The sequence below is a fragment of the Phyllostomus hastatus genome, unplaced genomic scaffold (assembly GCF_019186645.2).
Source record: "Phyllostomus hastatus isolate PE091 unplaced genomic scaffold, TTU_PhHast_1.1 phas_scaffold_55, whole genome shotgun sequence".
NCBI classification, from domain to species: Eukaryota; Metazoa; Chordata; class Mammalia; order Chiroptera; family Phyllostomidae; genus Phyllostomus; species Phyllostomus hastatus.
Genome location: NW_025334035.1, coordinates 12,601,316 through 12,609,089, shown reverse-complemented (window position 1 = coordinate 12,609,089; position 7,774 = coordinate 12,601,316). Strand labels below are relative to the sequence as shown.

General features: G+C 42.5%; 1 pseudogene; it reads right to left on the bottom strand.

Annotated features, from left to right (window-relative positions):
• Positions 1 to 3,186: 3,186 nt before the first annotated feature.
• On the bottom strand, positions 3,187 to 3,725 carry LOC123809396 (annotated as a pseudogene).
• Between the last annotated feature and the right edge of the window lie 4,049 nt (positions 3,726 to 7,774).

Below are 7,774 nucleotides of genomic sequence, written 5' to 3'. Positions count from 1 at the left end.
CAACAAGAGGGATTTACTCAGGCCAGTGAGCTGCAAGGACTGGCTGTGACCACTGACCACCAACCTCCATCCTCTGTGGAGGATCAGCTGTGTAGGGGCAGGGTGGTGGTGCTCTGATGTGGTCTGTAGCTGTCCACTGTGTACACTGGCCCTTGGGTTTCCCAGGTGGTGCAGGCCATGGTCAGCCCCCACCTGTGTTTTGCCCAGGGCACCCCTGCCAGAGCTGTAAAGCAATCTGAGATGGCTGCTACTTGTGCTGGGCTTGGAGATGCCCAGATGAAGCCAAGCTGTGACACTAATCTGGCTGCTGCTAGGGCTCACTGAAGCCATCTGTGGCCTGTTTGGTAAGATTTAGGAGCTAAGATCAGCCATTCTTTTGGAAAAACAGCTTGGGTGGGCCGGTAAATTGGGTGAGGCAGAGCTTCTGTGGATCTCCAACAGTGTAGGTCACATAGTGTTAGCCAGGTTGATGGAGTCTCAGATACGGCACCAGCCTACCGGCTCTATGGGGAAGGAGAGGGCTCAGCAAAGGGACAATGACCCCTGCTGGCCCCAATGCCAGACACTTCAGTCTCTTCCCTGGTGCTGGGGTTCAGATGGAGCAGGCCTAAGTAGGTGAGTCTGTGTGGGTTCTCTAAGAACTGCTTAGGGCTTCAGCAGCTTTTCCCACCAAGTCAATCCACACGGATTTTCACAGCTTGTGGTGACTTATCTTCCTGGCTCTGGAATCCTGGGCTGGGGGTCCTGGTGTGGTTCTCAGGCTCTTCACTCCCTAGATATCCCTCCTGAATTTTTGTCCATGTGGGTGTGGGGCCAACCCATTCCATGTCCATTCCCCTCCTACCAGTCTGGATGGATTTGGTTTCTTCAATTCTGTAGTTGTCAGACTTCCATTAACTTGATTTCTGACATTCCTGAGTGATGGTTGTTCTATATTTTAGATGTAATTTTGATGTTGTGTGAAGAGGTGAGCCATGTCTGCCCATGTTGCCATCTTGACTGGAAGCCACAACAATTTTTCAAAACTCACTTTCAATCCTTGTGCTTTTTAATGATGGAACAAACCACATTCAAACTCAGGATTTGGCAGCTATAAGTCCCTAAATCTACAAACACATTAAGAAAGGAAAGGAACATTTTTCACTCTGCATTTGGGCCTGCTCTCTTCTTCCAAAATAGAAATTTTGTATCTCCTTCTAGTACAGGGCCAGCTTTCCTTTTCAGCATCGACCACAGCAGCAGGGTTCAAATTCTCCTCAGGAGGTGCCCATTTCATTCGTGTGTGTTGGATCCGAGGCTTAATTCCCATGAGCTTCAGGGAAAAAAGTGTTGTCAGTAGGACATCATAGGGGCCAGTCCATTGCTTGTCTAACTGCCATTCAGGTCCTTGAGTCTTCCAACTCTTTAGTAAGACTTGGTCCCCCAGTTGGACTGGGTGTAAGGGCTCATCAGATGGTAGGTGGACCTGCAATGAGCAAACTGTGCAAAATGGCTAGTGTTTGCCGTAAATGTTGTGCATATTGCTTAATTTTCCACTCATGCTCCAAATCTGGGCGGAGGGGGGGGGCATTCCCAGAACCGAGATTTGGAAGGGTCTCATAAAGTATTTTGAAAGGACTTAACTTAAGCCTACTTCTGGGTGTTATCCTAATCTGGAGCAAAGCAATGGGAAGTGCCTGGTCCCATTTCAAATGCATTTCCTGGCACATTTTTGCCAGGGTTTTCTTTGTTGTGTGAATCATTCATAAATGGATTCTACCAATAACCGGTAACAATATACCAATACAGCAAAATTATTCATTATGCATCAAATCCATACTAGATGCCAACTATTATAGTAGGCTTGCAAGAACAGTAATAATGACATCAAGGCCAATGATGAATCATTAATGTTTCTTTTTCCTATAAAAGATTATCAGAAAATTCAGTCTATTCCTTTGTGTAACCACTTTTCCAATATTAGACAAAGAAAAGTATTATTCAGTAACTCAAGGTTTTTATGAATGTTACTTCACTGTGACTTTAGTAATTTGAGGGATGGGATAGTTCTATTATTACTCTGACATCACTTAGAACCGTAATCCACTCAGTAGAGAAAACACAAAGCCATGGCATCCAGTCAAGCTCACTGGAGAGTTACACATGGTGCAAAAGGTTATTAGAAAAATATGACACATATTTTCTGCCATCCTACAAAAATAAGAAAATCAGTATCATTGTAGTAACTTATTCTCATAGTAATCACAAATCACAGTTTTAAAAAATCCTGTATGATTTCTCCTTGTGTTCAGTCCAAGTCACAGAAAAGAAGTCTCTTTCTTTCAAGTTTGGGCTCCTCCTTCACTCGATTTACCATGGAGAGTGACTCTGACCTGACCTGTATCTATATTCTTCAGCACTTCCAAAGGTAGAAAAACCTCAACTCAAGTGGCTCACTTTCAAAGTTTGTAAGTAAACTAGACAGTCCACTGGAACACCATTCCCATAGAGGAATATATTTACAAAACAGCATTTGATCTCAATAGCAAATATAGCCAGAAGGGTATTTACAGCCAAGTTATAACACATATTTTGAAGTTTCCCCCAGAAAAGAGGATGACCAAAGAGCATGATCACTGGTGTTGCCAGTTTATGGCCTATTTAAAATGATTCAGAAGTGGATGCTTATAACAAACATATGTCTAAATGCAAAGTTATGAATGGTTCAGGGACCAACACAGAACACCAACTGGAAATAATAACACTCCCTTACATAAACTTACTTTTTTTTTGCTGCAAAACATTTAAATTTGTTTACTATTTTAAAATAGTATAGGAACAACCAATAAACATGAGACATTATGTTTCTGTTTCTCATATTCAAGTAAGGAAGTAATCAAATGCATGCACTAAAAACCCCAAGAAAGAAATCTCAGGTATTCAGTTCTTTTCTCCCCCCACCCCACAGGTATTGTTAGCTCAAAAACCAAAATTCAGAGAATACTGGCACTTAAAGGAAAACAAATCTTCCATTGCCATTTAAAAATAAACATTCAAAATAAAAGCTAACAGGTTGGGTGTTGGAGAAGGAAAATTAGGTAATGCTAAAACAAATACTAATAATTTAGTGTAATATACAAAAATTGCCACTTTTACTTAACTATACTTTTTTTAAAAAAGTACAAATTGTATTTACATAATCATATACTATGTCTTTGATTTCTTTTTCTTTTTACTGTCTTTGCTCATTTCCTTTTCATGTTTCTGAATTTCCTACTGTATAGAAGGCATTGTCAATACCCTGTCTTGTCTTTGCAGATGTTTCAATAAAAGGAATCCTATAACTTCTTCCTAAGTCCTGAGCCTGTTTTGTGTCTACTGTTGTAGGAGGCAGATCACATTTATTTCCTACCAGGGCCATGAGGACATCTTCAGAGTCTTTACTCTTTTCACTTCTCTATAACAGTGAATATCTTCAAATGATTTAGCATTATTTAAGGTAAACACACAAAGAAAGTGCTCTCCAGTCCTTGTGTACTCGTCCCTCATTGCACTGTACTCCTCTCGACTTGCTATGTAGAGAATATCCAAGGAACAGGTTACTCCCTCACTTATTACTTGTTTCCTTTAGGAATCCTCATTGTAGGATCATATTCATCCACAAAGCAATTCTGAATCAGCTGTATCATCAAGGCACTCTTGCCTAGGCCACCAGCTCCAACTACCACAAGTTTATATTCTGACATTTTCAGCAGGTCTGGGAGCTGCTGAGGCTCTAACCCCCGCCACTACCTTCAGTGCTTCTCCCAAATTTGGCCGATCCTCACTCAGACCCCAGTTCTCAGTCATAAAACTCAGCTGATCCTTCCTCCTTTCCAGAGCCCATTCCCTTCCCAGACTAGTTTCATTTTCACCACCAGGTGTGTTTAAGCCACAGACGCCCCAGTGGGTGTGTAGAGGAACTCTCAGCAACTGTGAAGCCCCACCATCCCACTCCCTCATGGTGGGGGTTGACCTGCCACAAGGAGTTAGGGACCCACATTGGGCACCACTGCTGTAACCAAACAACCAGTGGGGTCCCATTGCCTGCCATCCATAGGCAATAACTCTACAGACAGATTCTGGTGAAAAGGAAAATGTAATTTTTGTTTATATATACACAATAGGTTACTTGATGCTTACCCCATCCCCAAAGAGACTGGAGGAGTGAGCAGGCTGCTGGCTGGTGGCCACCCCAGCTTCACCCACAGCTTTGCCTACAGGGGAATGGGTGCAGGGCTTGTCGTCAACCACTTCCCCAGACCTATCCATGAGAATCTCCTCACCCCACCCCGAGATCCCCTTCTTACTGGCCTTGCTCCAAGCACTGGCAGTGTTCCTAGTCAGGCCTGAAGAGCTCAGGGAGGGGCGTGGGGCCTGACCCATACAGACAGCAGCAACCACAGCTTCCCAGCTGGGAAGGGGCACAGACTCGCTGGCTCACACATCTGGGTTGTAGGAGGGCTGTAGCCAAGTGATTTCCCACCTCGGGGAGGGTCTTAAGACTTATCAGCCAGAGCCTTTGCAGCCAACCCCACCCTCCTATCCCTAGCTCTCTGTGCTCCAGGCCTGCCCTGGGCAATCAGGGAGGTGCTGCAGTAATGTCCCCAGGTATCCAGGACACAATCTCTGGGCCCAGGAACTCCAGTCTGTGCCGGTCCAGAGGGTAGAGGGGAGGGGAGGGGAAGGGGGGGGAGGGGAGAGGGAGAGACGGGCATTTCTGCACACTCTGCTTTTAAAGGATCTCCCCAGAATCTCCACCATAACAGAAGTGGGTGGGAGGGTATGTTCCTCCCATTTAATCACCTGCCTGGCTTTTGTCACCAGAGTAGTGTGCCCCTTTTTAGTGTTATGCGAGTGGCATCCTGGTGCCCAGAGCAACACACATGTCCCATCTTCCATGCATCTTCACCCTTTGCCATTTCTGGGAAGAAGTTCCCCCCTGTTACAAAATAACACCATGGGATGCAGCCAGCAAATTCCAAAACAAAGCTACAGGACAAATGCTGTAATGTTTTCACAAAAACATTGCAAGGAACAAATTCTCCTCAAGATGGCAGAGTAGGTCAATGCTATGCTCACCACCCCCAGCAATGCACCAAAATCACAGCTAAACTGCAGAACAATGCCCCTGGAGGACAGCCTGAAGACTGGCTCAACAGAAGTCCTATAAGGATATTCAAAAGAAGCTGCATTGATCCTGGTAGGATGTTTGGAGAAGGGGGAACGGGCAGGCCCCACACTCAGTGTGGCAGTTAAGAAATGGTGGGAAAGGTTAGTATCCGGGCTGCAGAGGTTTCCAATGGAAGAGCAAGAAGAGAAAGGCCCCAGCCCCTCTGGACACCCTCAGCCCAGGATCCCAGTGCCAGGGAGAGCACTCCCTATGCTTTCTGGCTGTGAAAACAGGCAGGGACTGCGGCTGAGTGAAAGGGAGGGCTGTTTGCTGGAGTCCCAGGTGCTCCCCTTAAGGGGCTGATGCACAGATTACTCAACTGACACTTACTTGCTCTGAGCTCCAGCGCTGGGGCAAGAGCTTGAATGCCAGCAATTTACAGGGAGGACCTGCATTGTTGGGCTTCAGAGCACAGGCAGGAGGAGCAGCTTTCTCCCAGAGAGAAGTGCGGGCAGAGCCCCTGTTTTCTTCTTGACCCTCCCCCACCCAGCTTGTTACCTGTCAATAATTCCTTCCCATGTAAATGGGTGAAATGCTCCATTCAAAACATGAACTTCCATTAATGCACAAATAAATAAAGAAAACATGGTCCATATTTGCAATGGAATATTATTCCACCAGAAAAACAAATGAAATCTTGCTATTTGTGACACATGGACAGATGGACATAAAGAGTATTATGCTAAGTGACATAAGTCAGACAGAGAAAAGCAAGTACCATATGGGTCACTTACATGTAGAAAGTAAAATGGAAAATAAATGCACAAGGAAAACAGAAACAAATTCATTGATACAGAGAACTAATTCATGGTTACCAGATTTGGGTTGGGGGTGGGCAAATGGATGAAAAAGGTGAAGGACTTGAGCAGTAACAAAGAAAGTGCCCATTATAAGATTAGTCAAGGAGATGTAAAGTGTAGCCTAAGAAATGGAGCCAGTAGCATTGTAAAAACTGTGAGTGGCATTTCAAGCCCAGAAGGAAATAGCCTGTTTTCAAGTGATTTCAACTTGAAGGAAAGAATCTATCAACCATGAATTTAATAACCAGTGAAACTATCCTTTGTGTATGAAAAGGAAACACAGACGTTTTCAGACGAATGGAAACTAGAAGAATTTGTCGCTTAGCAGACCTGCCCATAAAGAATGGCTAAGAGATGTTCTTTGAACAAAAAAGAAATGATGAAGGATGCAATCATGAAGCATCAGGAAGGCAGAACAATAAAAAAGCAGAAATATGGCCAAATGAAAGAGACTATACTTCTCATGAGTTTGACAAGTACATAACATACCTCTTTAGTCCATTGTTTTTATCCTAAATCTAATTTTATTAATAAAACATTGTTATCTGGTCATTCTTTTAGTGCATATTTATCTGGTATGTCTTTTAGTGTCACTTTGTTTTTAACCTTTCTGTGTTGTTTGGTTAACAATATATCTTTGTCAAGAACATAGTGCTGCATCTGGTGATTTTGCTTGGATTGGTTTGGTTTGCTTGTTTGTAATTCATTTAGAGATTGTTTGACTTTGATGTGTGGGTTTGACATTTATTGTGATAAATGATATAACAGGTCTTAGCCTGTTTTTTCTTTACCATTATTTCTTGTTGTTTCTTGTTTTCCTGTTGTCTGGGTTTCCACTGAATAATTAGTCCTTTTCTTCTGGTTTGAATGTTATACACCCTATGTTTATTCTCATGATACTTGTACCTAACTTATTAAAAGACACACCTATATTTTCTCCCTGCCCTCCCTCATCCATCTGTTAAACTTGTGATTATGTACATCCTTTCTAATAAAGACAACTAACTTTTAAGATTCTGGTGGACATGTGCAGATTTACCAAGACAAGCCATGTGTGTAAGTTCCCTTGCTTATTAAAGTTGTCACCTACCGATCTGGATTGTTCTGCCTCTTTCTGCAGTCTCTCACTGCCACCCATAGGTGGGAGCCAGGTTCCAAATTCACCCAGGGAACTCTCAAGACTCTGAACCAATATTTACATTGTTGGATTTTATCATTTGTGGTGTCTTTTCATATTGTTTCTGTTTGACTTTCTAGGAGCACTTTCAATCTAAGTTTTTTAACTTTTTTTATTTCTCCATAATTCTTGGTTATTATTTCTTAAAATATTTTCTCCTCTTTTTATTCTTTATTTCATTTTAGGACTCTCAATACCTAGTATGTTTCCATATTGCTTAACATTCCTTTTACACTTTTCACCTTTTTGAAATTCCCTCCTGATATCTGATTAAACAGTGTTTTTTGACTGATAGTCTGGCTTTCAAATTCACTATTCAGTTTTACCCATTCTGCTACTCAATGAAGTATTAAATGACTTATTCAACCATTATATTTTTCATAGCGTTTTTATAAGTTCTTCCTTAATGTCTCTTATGTCCTCCTTTGTCTCTTTTAAGATAGCTTAACAGTGTGTGAACTGACTGTGGGAGTAGGGGGTGGGATGGGCAGAGAAAAGCAAAGGGGGAAAATTTGGGATGACTGTAATAGAATTCAAATAAAAAATCTGAAATGAAAAAAGAATACATTTTATTCACCTGTTGTAAATTGTTCAGTTTATTTTTAT